General features: G+C 38.7%; 1 long non-coding RNA gene across 3 annotated transcripts in view; it reads left to right on the top strand.

Moving 5' to 3' along the window:
• The window catches only part of LOC132028017 (uncharacterized), a 130,632-nt gene that overhangs the window by 16,699 nt on the left and 95,250 nt on the right, over positions 1 to 18,683 (top strand). For 2 of the 3 annotated variants that reach the window (XR_009407319.1, XR_009407320.1), the window contains exon 4: positions 4,566 to 4,655. This is a non-coding gene — a long non-coding RNA (uncharacterized LOC132028017). Of the gene's footprint in view, positions 1 to 4,565; positions 4,656 to 7,918; positions 8,213 to 18,683 lie in introns of those variants that run through there. The other variant, XR_009407318.1, reaches the window with a different exon arrangement.

Raw genomic sequence — 18,683 nt, 5'->3', positions numbered from 1 at the left:
GAATGGATAAAGATGTGATACACACACACACACACACACACACACACACACACTGGAATATTACTTAGCCACCCAAAAGAATGAAATCTTGCCATTTGCAACTATATGGACGGAACTAGAGGGTATTATGCTAAGTGAAATAAGTCAATAAGGGAAAGACAAATACTGTATGATTTCACTCATATGTGGAATTTAAGAAAAAAAACCCAGATGAACATAGGTAAAGGGAAGGAAAAATAAAATAAGATAAAAACACAGAGAGAGACAAGCCATAGAGACTCAAATATAGGGAACAAGCTGGGGGTTGCTGGAGGGGAGGTGGGTGAGGGGATGGGGTTACTTGGTGGTAGACATTTAGGAGGGCATTTGATATAGTGAGCACTGGGTATTACGTGCAACTGATAACTCACTAAACTCTACCCTGAAACTAAAAAAAGAAAAATAATACTTTATTCAGCATTTTAAATTATTCTGAATGAGGGGGTTTCTCTGCATATATCTCCTGCCATATTGCAGGTACAAAACACCTTTTGAGTTTCTTCATCAATTTGTTCCTTGAAAAAACCATCCAGCTTAAGAACATCAGAAGAGCTTATCACTAATCCTGCTTTTTCTACTAATAACCTATATGTAAAAGTAGTAATTCTTCCCAAAATAATTCCTAATTTAGAGCAATTCTCTAAAGTCTTTTTTTAAAAGTAACTTGGTCGAATTTGGGGGGAACCTAACAAAATTATTCTGAAGTTCTTATTTGGAATAAAAAACTGATGAGAATAGCTAGAGCAGTTTAGAAAAAGAATAGTAATGGTGGATGATTAATTCCTTCCTTAATATTAAATATGTTCTAATATTAAGCCATATTTTAAACTCTATAAGAGAATTAGATCAGTATGGTAATGACATAGGTACTCATCTGTCATTTGAATGAAAGATAGAACTCATAATAGTTCTGAGTACTTGTTAAATCTTGGTATGTCCTAAAGCAAACTTCCCAAATTAACAGAGAAGTGTAGGCTTAACCCACACATGTTGCTGGCAAGAGTGATTTGTCATTAAAAAAAAAAAAAGTTTTAATTGATGTAAAGCAAAATAAGCCCTATGTAGTTTAAAGAATTAAATGAAAGAAAAGTCAAATAATAGAAAAGCTAAGTAAAAATGCTTGCTTGATTGTTGAAAGGGCTTACCAAACTGGAAACTCAATGGCTATTTCTGGAAGGTGGCAAGCAACTGGTTACAGTGAATGATGAAGCAGTAATTTATCTGACTTTGATCATTAGAAAACATTACCTTTCAAAATAATATAAATAAATTTTATTTTAAAAATAAATACATGGAAGGAATATGGAAATAATAGATAAACTTAATTTGGCAAAATTTAAAATTTTTCTATCTTTAGTAATTAAAGAGAAATCCCATGTTTTAAATTTCCTAAATTCTTATAATAAATATAATTGTAACAAATACAATCTATGATAATAAAATAATTCATGTTAATCCATATGAACACTGAAAATCCAGTAGAATCAAGGGTAAAAAGAGATATTTTACAAAAGAGAAACCTGAATTATAAAATATAACAAGTTTCTTAAGGCCCAAAGAAATTCTATGAAAAATATTTTTGTAACACTACTGATTTCTAATAATACTCTTTAACCCCTAAATTTCCAATTTGTTTTTCTGGTATTTATGTGACTTTTTTTAAAAGAACTAAAAGCTAGGAATGCCTATGTTTAGAGAGGAGTTGTCTCTTTCTTTAAATTTTTTCTTACTTTGGGAGTTTTGATTGGGCTTACAGTTTTTTCATAGATTTTTCATTGTGAGTATACTAATTAGTAATGCTTAATGTGTTCATATATATAAATGGTGTGTTTGAGTAAGATGTGGTTTATCCTAACTTCGTTGAAAAAGACTTATGTAAAACTTTCTCTGCACCACCATTTTATAGAAAACTCTGACTTGTCGATGACAGTGTTACTGAAAACTGCTAACTGAATACTAATTGAAATTTCTTTATGGGTCTGATTTAGTACTAGCAAGATGCCACCAGGTGGCAGTATAAGCCAAGCACAGAATCATCACTCCACTTCACAGTTGTGCTTTAACTGCAATTAATTTAGGAATTGAATATCCGCGTTTGAGTAGACTCACTCCATCTTCCTAGGTGTTTTGTAAACCTGGCTTTAAACTAGTTTTTCAGAGGTGAGGCTTTGATTAAAAAAAAATTTTTTTTTGGTCATGTTGCACAGGAAAGTAATATGTTACTTTGAGGAACCCAAAAGAACATCTTCTGAATTCCAGTCCAGACAAGAATGAAGCCTCTTTGAGTGCTAAGATTCTCTGTGCTACAGAACTGTAGGTCCTAAGCCAATCAGATAAATAAAGCTGGTGCTTTAGTCAGGAGCCAGTCTGCCAGGAAATATACATGGCAACTGGGGTTGAATTATTCATAGACACTTTTTTTTTTTGTGGGTTAGACAGCTCAATCTGTCTACTTTTTTTTTTTTTTTTCCTTAAGTCAGGTAGGACTTGATTGCAGTGCTTAGTCACATATTGGGAATAAATAGCTGCTAGATAAAAATATATGATTTTTTATTTTTACGACTAAATATATATGGCATGTGTTTCATGTCCATACATTTCCAAGGGTATTTTTAGAGACATCTGTTTCCATATCAGTAACTGTGCTCTTTCACGGTGCTAGAGTCTTTCTTTGGGGGAGTGGAGAGCAGCACTGGGGGATGTTTGGTAAGACAGGTGCTCCTGAGAGGCAGAAAATAGCTCAAACAGCTCAAAATCCAAAACCTGGGATTCTAATGAGTGGCTTTAGTGATATTAATGTTAATATTTGTTTTAGCCACTGAAAGAGAATTTCCAGCTGCTCTATTAGAGAAAAGAGTCTCTCAGCTAAATAAATTAAGTCCTTCCTACTGAGACAACTTGAAAGTGAGCACCCATGTGTCTGCAGGGATCTGTGAGAAATCATGGAGAGCCCCAAAAGGCCTGAAAGTCTGAAGTGTGAAGATTCTGATCCTTCAAATTTTCAAAGGGCGAAGAAGTTATTTCAGTAAACCGTGGTCTATAATAATAAATGTGGTCTCAATTCTGTAGTATCAAATGAATGATTGGTGAGTCCTAAGCAGCATCACTTACTCATGAGAAACCAGAATGGGTTTAACATCCATCACAGCAGACTTTCTTTTTTATCCAAATGTCCAGAGCTGGGAAGAGTGGAGAACCTAGAAATCGAATTTAAGCAAGGTGCTTGGCAAGGTCTCTCATAACACACCTCTGGCTGAAGTGAGGTGTAAGTGTCGTTAATGTATATCGATAATTAATTCATCAGCTACCAAGGTGGTGCCATTTATTAGAATGATGTCAAATGATGTCTCTAGGGATATCTTTGGCCTTTTTCTTTAATCCTTTTTATTCGTGATTTGGATGAAGATGTGGAAGACCTTCTGATAAAATTTGAGATGATAAGTTAGAATAAATTAAATGGTCAAATCTGAGTTCTAAAATCTTAGGCTGGTTGAACTTGGTAAGCGTTAGAAGAATGATTTTAAAGCAAATATATGTAAAGGCTACTCCCTTTGTCCTTACAACAACACATATACGGGGTAAGTCATATCTTAGCTGTAGCATATCTAGAAGAGACTCAAGGGAATATAGCTGACAGTGAATATAGGATCAATCAGCTGTGTACCATGGCTATCAGCAGAGTAAATGTTAATTTAGGTTTTATTTTTTAATTTTTAAATTTTATTTATTTGACAGAGAGAGATCACAAGTAGGCAGAGAGGCAGGCAGAGAGAGAGGAGGAAGCAGGCTCCCTGCTGAGCAGAGAGCCCGATTCGGGGCTAGATCCCAGGACCCTGGGATCACGACCCAAGCCAAAGGCAGAGGCTTTAACCCCCTGAGCTACCCAGGTGCCCCTAATTTAGGTTTTATTATTCACAAAGTGTTGCATGGCAAAGGGGAGAGATGTCCCCTCTTCTACTGGTGAGACCACTCTTGCTTCAAGTCTGGGTGCTCAAGTGGGGCATAGGCAGGCTAGGGACTGTTCCAGAAGGAGTCAAGCAAGATATTAAGAGTTGTAGAAGTCATTATAAAGGGCATGACTGAAGGAACTGGATATTTAGAAAATGCAATATCAGAAGGTGGAGTGACACTGGCTTCACATTTTGGAAGTCTGTCTTGTGAGAAAGGGGTTAGACTTGTTCTGTGTTCAAATTAGGGTCAAGGGGGTAGAAACCTTAAAGAGACAGTTTTGCGTTTCATGTAATGACTCTCTGGTGGTTGGAAGCAACCCCAGATGGGAACAAACTATTTCAAAAGATGGTGATTTCTCTGTCATTAGAGTGTTCAAGCATGAATGGGTAAGAACTTGGAAATGTCTTAGCAACTGATAGATAATTGAATGAATTTAAAATCCAATTCTGGACTTATGGTTATTTTTTTAACCCGTTATTAAGCTAAAAGGAATCCTTAAGAAAAGGCACCTTTGAACAATTCTCAATATTAATTTATCCCCATAATCCTAATATATCTTTTTTCTTTCTTTTCAGTGTCTTCAGATAGCAGAGGCAGTATCAAGATTTAACATGTTACCTTTATTCCTCTTGTCTCAGAGATATGGTCAAAGCCCCAATGCCAAGGTAAACACAGTAGATACAAAGTACTTCTAAATTCTAAAGGGATTACCTAAGTAGGTCATGTCAAATGATTGGGTTACCAGTTCTGCCCATATTAGCCCATTGCTCACCTCTGGGATTAGAGTTGAAGAGTTGGTGGTGTCTTGAGAGTCACTGATGTGCGGCAATACACCCATCCCCTCATGGGGAACTGCTGGGATAATATGACATGTATGCCCTGGCATTGGAGAGACTCAGGACAGTGAGGCCCACTAAGACTTTGGCTAGAGTTACCCATGCCCAGCAGTGGCTCATAAGAGAGAGATGGCTTTGGTGGGAACAGTCTTCCCCACCATGGAAGGGGTGTGGCAAAGGTATGTGTTTCCTCTAGTCCAGAAGTGGGGTTATTTCTAAGGGGAACTTGCCCAGCAGGGTTGGCTGGAGGGGTGGATTGCCAGCATTCAGGGGCTGGTGGGGGAGACTATTAACAGGCAGTAACAGGAGGCCAAGGAGAAGAGGTTAAGCGAAATAACTAAAGCCAGACTATCTAGGTTCAAATTCTGGCTCTGTTGGTTTTTTGCTGTGTGATCAGGGTCAGAGGTAGAGCAAGAAAGGCAGAAGCACCTAACCCCACAGGCCTGCATCTTAGGAAGAGAGCTCACGGGAGCCAATTTAAATTCAATAAGATTTTGGAATTTCAACAGTAAACAAGAGTCTTCTAAAATACTCAAGTAAGATTATTCTTGCAATTTAAAGGGGCAGAGAGAGCTATGGGACCATCCATTCAAGGGTTTAGAAACGGAGTCCAGAAAGCAGGTTTGAAGAGACTGTGGAAAAAGAAATAAAGCTGCCTTCTGCTTGCATTCTGTGTAGATAGTAGAAATGCCAGAGCTGTGGGTGGATTCTAGACATGATTTTGTCACCAAATAACAGTGTCCATCGCAAGTCACTCTGCCTCTTTGGGTCCCAAGTTTCTTCACCTGTAGAATTTCTCTTGCTTTCTTTTAGCCATGTAGTTCTGTTTCCATTTTCCTTCACAGGAAAGGTATGCAGTATATGTCATATATAAAAATAAACACAAATACTAAACTTATCTATATATAAATAGATATATATATACTAAATGTATATACTAAATGTAGATACATATATATGCTAAATATATCCTACATAGATATATTTAGATGCATACATACATTTAATATTTATAAATACTTATATATAGACACATTTGGTATTTATAAATATGATCTCTATATAAATACACTTAGTATTTATATGTATTTATTTATACCCAGAACTTTTTTCAGAAAAGATTTCATTAACTGAATTGCATTTTCTAGTGGCATACTGATTGTGTTCTCTGCCGAAGTACAGTGTTAAGGTTATCTTCTGTGTTTCTCCAGTAGTTTTTCTCTGCCAAACTTTATACAGATAAGCTTAATAAGAGATGACATTTGGAGCACATATATTTTACGAGTCTTACCCATTTTAATTCTGTTGATTCAGTCTACATGTGGTTTTTATATTTTATAGCTGAAGAGTCACAGGCAAACTAAATTGAAGGAGGTAAAAGGGATGTTGGTTAAACACAATTAAGTATTAAAGAATTCCTCACACCTCTTAGAATTCATGACATAGTTCTGCATGTTCTTGCTCATGTATGCAACAAAAAAGAGCCTTAGTTTGCCCTTGAATTTTGTTTCCTCATAACACCACTGCCCTATAAGGTAATATAATTATCTGCTGATTCCTGTCAGAGTCTGTGACATGCCCTGGAAGGGGTTGGCAAATCATTGCTTTAAATAGTTTGCTTATTTATTTATTTTTAAAAAGACTTTATGTTTATTTGTTTAGAGCAATTTTAGGTTGACAGCAAAATTAAGAGGAAGGCATGGAGAGATTTTCCACATGCCTTCTGCACCAGGCCCCTGACACACACAGCTTCCCCCATGATCAGCAGCCCCACCAGAGAAGGGCATTTGTTACAGGTTTTTGAGGTTTTTTTGAATTTTATTTTTATTTTATTTTTTTCAGTGTTCCAGAATTCATTGTTCATGCATCACACCCAGTGTTCCATGCAATACGTGCCCTCCATAATACCCACCACCAGGCTCACCCAACCCCCCACTCCCCTCACCTCCAAAACCCTCAGTTTAGTTATTTAAAGTTATACAGTAATGTGTGCTTTTCAGTCCAGATGGAAAGGAGACATTGATCAGAATATCATAGAACAGACAAAAAGAGAAGGCAACATATATCTTAATCTGTCAGTTCTTTGCTGGAATCCCTCATTTCTGGATTGATCTCTTGAGCAATAGCAATAGTTTGTTATCTGTTATACTGGATTTTGCATTTATTAGTTTTAAGTTTTATGAGCCATTTAGTCTTTGCACTGATACTGAAAGAAGGATTTTCGAAGTTGAGCACTCTGTGTGTGTTGTGTATTTACACACCCAGCAGCGTCTGTGTCATCCATGATCCAGGGCAGCAGTGCCAACAACCAGGACACCCATGGCTCCCAAACCTGTAACTTGAGATGTCTTTGCTCTTTGCACCCAATTTAGGTTTAAATGATCTCTAACTTTTCTTCTATCACCACAGTCTGATGGTTCAGCTCACATGAGATGTCATCTTTAAAGCTTAGGTATAAATTCAGCCATAGCAGCTTAAGCCTCTAAAATCTCAGCCTTCAGGACACCAAAAACCCTGTTAGAATGCAATGCAAATATTTGTAGGTTAGTGAGAGAATGGAAAGTCAAGTGTAATAAAGTGCTTTTCCTTAAAGATACACGTACATTAATTTAATTTCCCTTGTGTTCCTGGAACTGCTCCATACCATGGCGGTTAAGAGGATTATAAGGAGTATAATTACAGAGAAAGAAGTAAACAAGGAGCCTGAATTGGGTTTCAGAGGGCAGTTTATTTTCTGCCTTACTGGACTATAGACCAAGGCCGAAGATCTAGGCCAGTGGTGATAAGGGGCAGTTGCACACGTAATGAATTCAAGGGGGACCACAGCACATCTTTTATTCCAGACTTCTGGTATTATTTTTGCAACCCAGCATGATTCTTCTTCTTTCCTACTCTTTCAGTACTGCCTCTACTGCCTTTCTTTACACAAGGATTGGCGTAAGACCTGATGGGGTCAGAGAGCCCCATCGCCTGGCCATTGTGATTGGTTCAGATGTGATGCATGAGTCAAGCTGGGCCAATGAGAGCCCTTGCCTGGGACTTCCTTATAGTGGAGGCAATAGGAAAACCTGCTTTTGTTTCTGTATTCCTAGAAACGGAAGAGTAGCTGCGGACGGCTAATTTTATCACCCTGTGGAGCAAGCCTTCTGCGATTGTCAGAATGAGGTCTATACCAAGAGAGACAAAGAGGAGAGGAGAGAAATGGCTGTGTTGTTTGAGGTCTGGCCCTAGGTCTGTGTGATGTTAGCTCCTCCGCTAACTCCTTTTGCATATCATAAAGGTTGACATTTCCATCATTTGTATCCTGACTGATAGACTTGGAACAGAAATATTAGAAAACTCCCTCTTATGAAATATTACTTCTTAAGCCTAAAAATGCAGGTGATTTTGGCATGATAATAAAAATAACTGCAAGTTATAAAACATCTACCAGGTGCTAAGCACGGCCATAAATACATACTGTATTCTGTTTTCTTTTCTAACTTTTTTTTTTTAAGCCTCTTTATTCATTTGAGAGAGAGAGGGAGAGAGTGAGCACACCAACAGGGGAGTGGTGAAGAGGGAGATGGAGAAGTAAACTCCCCACTGGGGCTTGATCCTGGGACCACGGACGAGATCATGACCTGAGCTGAAGGCAGACACTTCACTGACTGAGCTACTCAGATGCCACTTTGTTTTATTTTCATTTAGTCTCCACAACAACCTTTATAGTATATGAATCAGTTACAGAACTTAGTGGGTTGAAACAATTAGAATTTATTTAACCCAAGTTGGTGATTTGGTTGGGTGATTCTTCTTGTATAGACCAGGCACAGTTGATCTTAAGTGGGCTTGCTCATGTGTCCACAATAACTTGGCAGATTTCTGGGGGCTGACTAATTTGGGATGAGTCACTCGTAGGTCTGGAGTTGGGTGGTTTTCTCAGCTGGGCCCCACAGGAGGGACTGGACATTGTGTCTCCAGCAGGCTAGCCTGGGCTTATGAACATGGATGTTGTAGGGATCCAGGAGAGTGAGTGAAGGCATGAAGTCTTCTCAAGGCTCAGGCTAGGCACTGGCATTTTGCAACTTCTGCATCCTGTGGAGTAAAGTACAAGGGAAGCCCTCATTCAGGGAGTGAGGAAATAGTGTCTACTTTTATTGGGAGGACCTGAAAGTCAAAGGGAATGGATATAAAGAAGCATGAAAAAATGGGAGTACAATTAATTTTCTAAAAAAGGTATTAAGTGCATATACTTCAAAAGTTAAGAAATTTATTCAAGGTCATATGGCAAGGAGTAGCAGAGACAGGATTTGAGCCTTAATCTTCAGACTGAAAATCTCACTCAGCATTTTCTCTCTTCTTGCTGATGGATCTATGTAGTCCAGTTGTCACAACTTAGTTCTGAAGTCCTATTCTTAGATCACTTTTGAATGACTTCTCAGTTATGAGGAAGAGTTTCTTTATTATAACATAGGTATAGACTTTCTGTAATTGGTCATTCTTGAGCCACACCTACAAGCATTTTCATTCATATTTATACCCACAGTAAAAGGAAGTTCATATTTCTATCTTGCACCGTGGCTGAGCTGTGAAATGGCAGACATTATTTTGGGAGAATAGATAAATAATTTGTAGTATCTAGTAAATTCTTAAATAATACTTAGAGTAGTGAGGAAACAATGAGTTCAGGCAAATGAGAAGTTGGAAGATAATGAGATGTGTAAAATGGATAGAAGACTGTCAACAAATGGAAGAAAGGGACAGTAGAGTCTAATCCTGTAGGATTCTAGGGAGGGTAGAAGTGTAGTAGCTACCATTTAAGTTGAGGAATCTTAAAGCCTAGTGTGCAAGCTTCATGAATAGTCCAGAGACAGCCCTGTCCATGGATCCTTAATAGGATAGAACATGGGGAAAGGAGACCATGTACACAGAGCCTGTACTGCACTGAGAGACTCAGATGCCCCACACTGTGCCTCTCCCAAAATAGTTTAGCTTAAACCCTCCTTGCATGCCTAGCTTAAAAGTCTGAGTGTTATAATTGTTCCTCTAGAACAGTCCTAAGAGTGTTGGTGGGAGGGGGTGGTCACATAGGCAACTTTGTCTCATGAAATTCAGTGATTAAAATGCATGATGGCTGTGAAGCAAGGAAGTTCGGAAGAGCATAGACAGAAACAGATGGTGGGAAATGAAAGGAGATAACTGCCAGGAACTTTAATCCTGCAGTTGAAGCAAGGACTTCTCTCAGAAGGTAACACTAGGTGGGGTGCCTGGGTGGCTCAGTCAGTTAAGCGTCTGACTCTTGATTTCTGCTCAGGTCATGATCTCAGGGTCATAGGATGAAGCTCCTGGATCAGTGGGGGCATCTGCTTAAGAGTCTCTCTCCATCTCCCTCTGCTCCTTCCCCCACTCCCCAACTCACCCCCCCTCACCCTCCTCACCCCCTCAGGCACACATGCTCTCTCTCTCTCTCAAAAAAAGGTAACACCAGGCAAGTAGAACTGAGCACTTGGGAACTTCTCAGAGATCATTTGGTTTGAGGTGGGGTGACTAGAACTTACATTTGGGGTATAGGCCTGAGGAAAGAGAGTGTTCAGATGGTTCAAATGAGACAGAAAAAGGTAAAGGAGGACAAGTGGGAGGACATCTGTAGATTGGCAAAGAAAGCAGATAGGTGTTTCTGTTTTTGTTTTTGTTTTTTAAGATTTTATTTATTTATTTGACACAGCGAGAGAGATCGCAAGTAGGCAGAAAGGCAGGCAGAGAGAGAGAGGGGGAAGCAGGCTCCTTGCCGAGCAGAGAGCCCGATGTGGGGCTCGATCCCAGGACCCTGAGATCATGACCTGAGCTGAAGGCAGAGGTTTAACTCACTGAGCCACCCAGGTGCCCCAAGAAAGCAGATAGTTTTATAGGATTTAAGATTTATAAGCTGGTGATTAGGTGAAAAAGTGATATGTGTGGTTTTTAAGCATCATAATATCTTTTATCTTTATCATCTTTTCAACACATTAGTAAATATGTCACGTAAAACAGCAGAATAGGTTCTAATTTTAGAATCTGGTGATAAGGAAAAGGCGGGGTCTGAGAAGTGTGTGTGTTCTTTTTCCTCAGAGGGAAAAAGCCAGGAAATGCCCTGTCCCTGATGAGCTTCCTAAGTGATTTAAGAGGGTTTGCATGTTCTGTGTTCAGAAGCAGAGAGAAACTGGGAATTACCCTCTTTCCTGTTCATCCCCATTGGCCCTGGATGACCCTGGAAAGAGAGGGTGGTCCTTTTGCCTAAGTCAAAGAAGTTCGGTAAGCAGCCAGGATTGGATCCCAGGACTATGGGACCGGATATTCCTGTACTCCGTGTCTGTGGGATTTTGTCCAGTCTGACTGTCATGTAACTACATGACAGAAAGGTGCAGAGTTCTAACCACAAGGATGAGAATTCTATGTAAACCTGAAATCACTTTTCAACATGAACCATTTGAAACAACAGAACCTATTTTATAATATTGAGGAAAATAACCCAAAGAGCCTAAAAGAAAATAGGTCAACATCCTTAGATAGGAATGTATCTTGGAAAGGAGACCAAAAAAAAAAAAAAAAGCTGGGATAGGGCAGCTCCACATAATAATTTTAAGCTTTTAAATCACAAGTTTGAGCTGTAGGAATGCCTTTATTGATAAATACAGAAGAAGGATCAGCCGTTGAAACTGCTTATCTTGCATTTGTTCAAAGCACTGAATAAACTAGGACAGATTCTGTAGAGTTTGGAATTTTACTGCGATGTGACAAGTACTCAAAGAAAATCAAAGAGTTGTTGAATCTGCAAATAATATAAGTATATTTGTAGTGATTGATCCCCTTCTTCTAACTCTGTAATTAAAAAGGGTAGGAAAAGTAACCAAACATGAAATCAATTTCACATTCTTCACTTTAAAGTTCTGATTAAAGATGTTCGAAAGATCAGATGGCTTTCCATCTCTGGTAACTTAGACAATGCTTATAAAAACAAAATATAATCCAAGTGTCTTCTAGAGTCTTGTTATTAATTTAAGTGTTATTCTTTACAAATTTATAGATAACAGCTGTCACCAATCTTACTCTTCTCAAAGTGACATCTGTTTGTGGATACTTCTTTTCACTGTTTCGGTCTTTGAATTTTTATGTCATAAGCCAACTTCGCTTAGGGTTGCCTAAGTTGGCTCAGTCATTTGAATGTCTGAACCTTGATTTCAACTCAGGTCATGATCTCAGGGTCGTGGGATTGAGCCCCACATGTGACTCTGCTCTCATTGTGGAATCTGCTTAGGATTCTTTCCCTCTGCCCCCCACCCCCAACTTGCATGCACATTTTCACACATTCTCTCTAAATAAATAAATAATTAAAAAAAAAAATAAGCCAGCTTTGCTTAAATGTTAACTATTTTTTAAAATACACTTTATTCTGGAATAATTTTTTTTTACATGTTTGGAAAATTTGCAAAGGCAATACAGCAAGTTCTTGTTTATACTTCACCCATCTTTTGTTAATGTTAACATTTGTAGTGCATTGAATGGTGGCCCTCCAAAATACTCCTCCACATCCTAACTCCTGGAATCTGTAAATATGACCTTATTCAGAAAAAGAGTCTCTGCTAATATAATTAAATTGAGGATTTCAAGGTGAGATTATTCTGGACTATCTGATTGGGTCTAAAATCTAATGACAAGTGTCCTTGTAAGAGACACAGAGGAGAGAAACACAGGGAGAAGAGAATAAAGCTTGGTTTTTTTCTGATGTGTCTTTTGTGTTCTAGGATACAATCCAGGATACCACATTACATGGGTTGCCACATCTCCGTGGTCTCCTCTGGTTCATGACAGTTTCCCAGTCTTTCCTTGTTTTTCATGACCTTGATGGTCTTCAGCATTACTGAAGATTTTGTCAAATATCCCGTACTATGTGTTTGTCTGCTATTTTTCTCATGATTAGATTGGGTTATAAGTTCTGGGGAAGAATACCACAGAGGTGCGTGCCCCCTCATCATAAAGGTAAAGGGTGTATATATCCACATTATTTATTCCTGCTGATGTTAGGCTTGATCACTTAGATAAAGTGGAGTTTTCCAGGTTTCTCCATTGTAAAGTCACTATTTCCTCTTTCCACACCATATTCTTGGAATCAAGACTTTAAGTCCAGTCAATACTCAAGAGGTGGGATATTAAGCTATACCTCCTTGTAATGGGGGAAGCTAGTATGTACTTCTTGGAAATTTTCTGTAAGACATAGGTCTTCCTTCCTCTCTTTCTTCAATAATTTATTTATATCAGTATTGATGTATGTATATCTTATAACCCAATTCTGCATTGTGATGTCATACATTTTTTTATTGCCCAAATTGTTCTAATTTTTATGTCTATTATTATTATTAACTTATTACATTACATCGTATTAAGTTAAGCCTTCTTTTTGTTCTTCAGCCTATTCGCTATCTATGGTTATATAACAAATTACACCAAGACAGGGGCTTAAGACAACCATCAACATTTTTCATGGGTTAGGAGTCCAAGTTGCTAACTGGGTGCCTCTGCTCCCTCACAGGGCTGCAGTTGAGGTGTCAGGTGGAGCCATAATTCTCTCAAGCCTTGACTGGGGAGGATGCTTCCCCAGGCTTGCACACAAGGTTGTTGGGAGCCCTCAGGTCCTTGTTGGCTTTTGGAGAGAGACAGCAGTTCCTTGCCAGGTAGGACAAGAATGGTCATAGAATAGCTCATAAACATGGCAGCTGGCTTCCCTCAGAGGTGCTCATGATGGAAATTACAGTGTTGTTGTTGTTTTTTAATATAGGAGTTCTTCCTTTTTTTCATTTTTTTTTTGGTTTGTTTGTTTTTTGTGTTTTGTTTTTAAGATTTTATTAGAGTGAGAGAAAGCATGGTAAGGGGGAGAGTCAGCGAGAGAAGCAGACTCCATACTGAGAAGGAAGCCTGATATGGGACTCGATCCCAGGACTCCAGGACCATGACCTGAGTCGAAGGCAGTCGCTTAACCAATTGAGTCACCCAGAAACCCCGGAAATTACAGTGTTTTTTTAACCTAATCTTGTGAGTGACTTTCTGTCACTTTTGTCATAATGTGTATAATTCACTGGGGTGCCTGGATGGCTCAATTGGTTGAGTTTCTGATGCCTGATTTTGGCTCAGGTCATGATCTTAAGGTTGCGAGATCGAGCCCTATGTTGGGTTCCATGCTCGGCATGTAGTCTGCTTGAGAATCTCTTCTCTGTCCCTCTCCCTCTGTCCCTTCCCCCAACACAATCATACACTCTCTATTTCTAAATCAATCAGTCAGTCTTAAAAACAAACAAAAAACCCAAACCCAAACAACAATAACAACAAACAAATGATTTACTAGTCCAGTCCATGCTCAAGGCAGGGATGATGGTTACAGAAGGCCACTCTGAAGAGGAAAAGATGGTAATCACGGGGCCACCACACTTAGTATCCCACCATTCCAGTCACTCATTTCAGTTAGTTAGAGTGGGCAGAAGGAGGAGAGAGGCGAAAGCTTCAAAAAGCAAAATCACTGCTGGATTAAATGTTTTGCCTGCAGTAACGTTTGAAAAGGTGTCACTATATGGTGTCTACCTCTTATGATTATTCATTTTTACATTTATTTACTTATTCATTTAGGAGTATATGACATGTAACTTCAAACCAAATGTGATATTTCTGACCCCAGGCTGTGGTCTACTTAGGATTTTGAAAAACATTTTTTTTTTCTTATTTAGCACCTGTGCACTTTTGGGCTGTTTAAGCCCAACCACCTGAGCATCTCTTCCACCAGGTGTTATGTGAGCAGAAGTGGAACAATTAGTAATTGTAATTGAAGCTAAATGTAATTACTCTCATAATCTTGAGTTGTTCACCTTGAATTCCATCAAAATTGCATTATGAAGCTGAGGAATTATGAAGAATTACTGACAAAGGATACTATCAATAATTCTTCCATTTGTATTCAACTCATCTTTAAATTAGGTCCATCCACCTTTAAATGAAATCATTTATTCATTTCTTCTAGTAAAAAAATAATAATTCACCCTCCCTCAGAACACTTGAGCATGAATAAAACCCCAAAGGAAAATAACAAAACCCACTCTGAGCTAGTGTAACATTTTTATGCACAAAATTTCCACATTATTCTTTTAATTAAAATTTAAATGTAATTAAAAAAATTTTTTTAAGTAATTTCTATACCCGGTATGGGGCTTGAACACACAACCTTGAGATTGAGAGTCTCATGTGCTATCAACAAAGCCAGCCAGGAGCCCCTCCACATTATTCTTATACATATTTATATATACATATATTTAACATCATTGTTATCAAATTCTGGAATATTTAGAAATACATTATGAGTATTTTCCTAAGTAAGTTATTATTTTAACTGGGATCCACTTGACTCATGGTTATTGCCACTGGAATTCCCCACATGTGCAATTTTGCTCTGTGGACACCTCTGCACTCATCCAACTGGCATATATTGACTTTTTTAAAATTTTATTTATTTTCAGCATAACAATATTCATTATGTTTTCACGACGCTCCATGCAATCCATGCCCTCTATAATACCCACCACCAGGTCCCCCCACCTCCCCCCCCCCCCGCCACTTCAAACCCCTCAGATTGTTTTTCAGAGTCCATAGTCTCTCATGATTCACCTCCCCTTCCAATTTACCCCAACTCCCTTCTCTCTAATACCCCATGTCCTCCATGCTATTTGTTATGCTCCACAAATAAGTGAAACCATATGATAATTGACTCTGCTTGACTTATTTCACTCAGCATAATCTCTTCCAGTCCCGTCCATGTTGCTACAAAAGTTGGGTATTCATCCTTTCTGGTGGAGGCATAATATTCCATAGTGTATATGAACCAAGATGTCCTTCAGCGGACGAATGGATAAGGAAAATGTGGTTCGTATATTGACTTTTTATTATCAGCCCAGAAGGAATCCAGCATAGGGGAGAGCACTAGCCAAGTATTTGGAAAACTCGGTTTTTGTTTTAGCTTTCCTACTAGTTGGCTCATGTCCTTGGACTAATACAAACTGTTAACTTATGTATATTGAACAATCACTTAAAAAAATTATTTTTTAAGTAAGCTCCTGGCCCAAGTTAAGTCTCATGACCCCAAGATCAAGAGTTGTGTGCTCTACCAACAGAGCCAGCCAGGAGCCCCTGTATTGAACATCCACTATGCTCAAAGCCCTTCACTTATACTCCCATGTTTAATCACAACACTTCAGTGAGGTAGATGCTGTTATAATTATGCTGATTTTATGGAGGAAAAGATTGAGGCCAGAAAGATTAAGGAACTTGCCCAAGGGCAATAGCTAGTAGGTAGTGGAGCCAGGATTTAAGCCTGGTAACTAATTCCGGAGTTTATGTTCTTAATCACCACTCTACACTTACTTGAAATGACTATGAGCACTTGCTCTCTGGTCCTAGTTGCCACAGTTGGCAGAATGAATAGAAGTTGTCCTAAAAGTAGGTGATCTCCAATGTCATTTGCTTGTTTGCAAGTATAATAGGATTTCATCATATGTATAATTAACTTACTCAACTTCAGAATTTTTCCAAACGAATTGTGAAAGCAAGAGAGAAAGATTTAAAGAGAGAGTTTAGATAATACAGGGAATTGAAATACAGGGAATTGACCAGTGTAAGTTGGTCAAAACAAATAATGTATGAATGATTTAATTTTTATTTATTTTTTTCAATTTATTTATTTTCAGAAAAACAGTATTCATTATTTTTTCACCACACCCAGTGCTCCATGCAATCTGTGCCCTCTATAATACCCACCACCTGGTACCCCAACCTCCCACACCCCCGCCACTTCAAACCCCTCAAATTGTTTTATTTTAAAATTATTCTTATCATTGACAGTGGAAAGAAATGTATTGTTCAGGTGTCCAGGTAAGTCTGGGGTGATAAATTTACCCATATTCTTGAAGAAGAAACTGGAGGATTAACTGAAGTCAGTGGTGAAACACTTACAAATGATAAATTAGGGCAGCCAATAAAATCAATTTGCAGTTGTGAAAAAATGCATAATGTATTTTTAAGCAAAAATATATGTTAAGGATAGTTTTACTATATGTGATTTTTTAAAAACCTACTAACTTTAAAATCAAGCCGAAAGTAAGATGTGAATCCATTTCTACAGATATCTACTCACATTAAATTTTTTTGGAAAGATACAAGTTTATTTTAAAGCATCTAAAAAGCCAGGATTCATTCTGGCCTCATGAGGAACTAGACTATGACCAAAAAACCATTAGGATCCAAGGTAGCAATTTTCTGGCTCCTTTTTTTTTTTTTTTTTTTTTAATTTTTTAAATTTTCTTTCTCTGCTCCTCTATGGGAACCTGCTTCATTCTTTTTCCACCCAAGCTTTCTTTACTTCTCCAGGCACAGGTAGAAAATGTCCACCCCATACAATCGTTCAGGCCAAGCCCTTAGTAGGAAATGACTAGTGTTTCTGAGACTTAGTTTCCAAATGTTCTGGAGAACTGCAACCTCAGACAGGTTGTGAGACCCAACGCTTTCCAGTTCAAACATGGGGAAAGACCTAGATCCAGAACAGGAACTGCTACATGCTGTGTTTCAGCATGCCAGACACAAATGACCTCACAGTAGTTCCTGAGTCCCTGAAGTAGGACTCGGAAGCAGAGGAGGAAGTCATCGGACTCACCCTGTGGATGGAAGTGAGGGAGGTCTTAATGGTGATGAGAGAGAACCAGACAGGACATCAGATGCCTCAGTAGGTGACTAATAGCAGGGCAAGCTCTGGGGAATTGGTGTGGAATTCCTGGGAACTTAGCTACAACTCAGGAAAGAGGAAGTGAGAAAGGAAGAATGCCAGACAAACAGATTAAATTTTGAAATGGAGCTTAAAATAAAAGCTAGGCTGAATTATAGAAAATAATATTATGTTGGTGGCACACTCACTGAGGGCTGAGACTTGTATCTGAACCCCATGTAGACCTGTCTGGATTTGCTGTGATTCCTCATGCAGCTCATTTCTGAACTGCAGATTGCTGACACACTCCAGAATTACTGACCCAGAATTAGGGTCAAGCCATGGCAACACTTGTGATCCCATGCAGACACAACATAGGTGCTCAAGACACCAGTGATTTCAGGAAAACCAGTGAACTGTAGTGAAATTCAGTTGGTGATAATTCTACAAAAATGCTTTGAAGTTTGGGTCAACTTGAGGGTGGTGGGAAGAAGGAAAAGGATAAACGTTAACCTTAATGGCATTAATGGATGGGTCTGAGTTCTGTGAGTACCAAGAAGGTAGTTAAAAAGGTAGGTGCGTGAGCTATTCCTTTTAAGGCATCTTTCTCAGACTCTGATTTTAGCTAGTGGACTCGAGAGGAAGGAATGATTCCAGCAGCACCGGCTCAGGCCCTGACAGATGGCACAGATGGACACTTATCATAGCAGCTCTTTTGGGATACCCTGATCTAGGCTGTTTTTAAGGTAGCTTCCAAAGTAGAAGAATCCTAGTGCTCTGTCAAAGTGGTGTCCCATTACTGTGCTATGGATGGAGGCAGTGGCCAGGGCCACAGTCAGACATGTCTTGGGGAAGGACTTTTTAAAAATCCTTGAGAGAACATTGCTCTGTGTTGGAAGTGGATGTTTCTAAGACTCTCGTGAAGGACAGGCACACCCCTATTTTGTTTTGTTTGTAGGAAAAAAAGAACACTTTAATGGTGACATTGCCTTAAATGAAACCCTTAGCTACTAACACTGAAGCTAAGGCCTGTTTGGCAAGGGTAGGAGGGAAGTGTCTCAGAAGACTTAGAGGACCAGAGAATAGAGCCCCTTTGTACCTTCGAG

This window comes from Mustela nigripes, chromosome 12, assembly GCF_022355385.1.
Source record: "Mustela nigripes isolate SB6536 chromosome 12, MUSNIG.SB6536, whole genome shotgun sequence".
Taxonomy (NCBI): Eukaryota; Metazoa; Chordata; class Mammalia; order Carnivora; family Mustelidae; genus Mustela; species Mustela nigripes.
The sequence above is the reverse complement of the archived record's forward strand: the minus strand, read 5'-3'. Positions and strand labels throughout refer to the sequence as shown.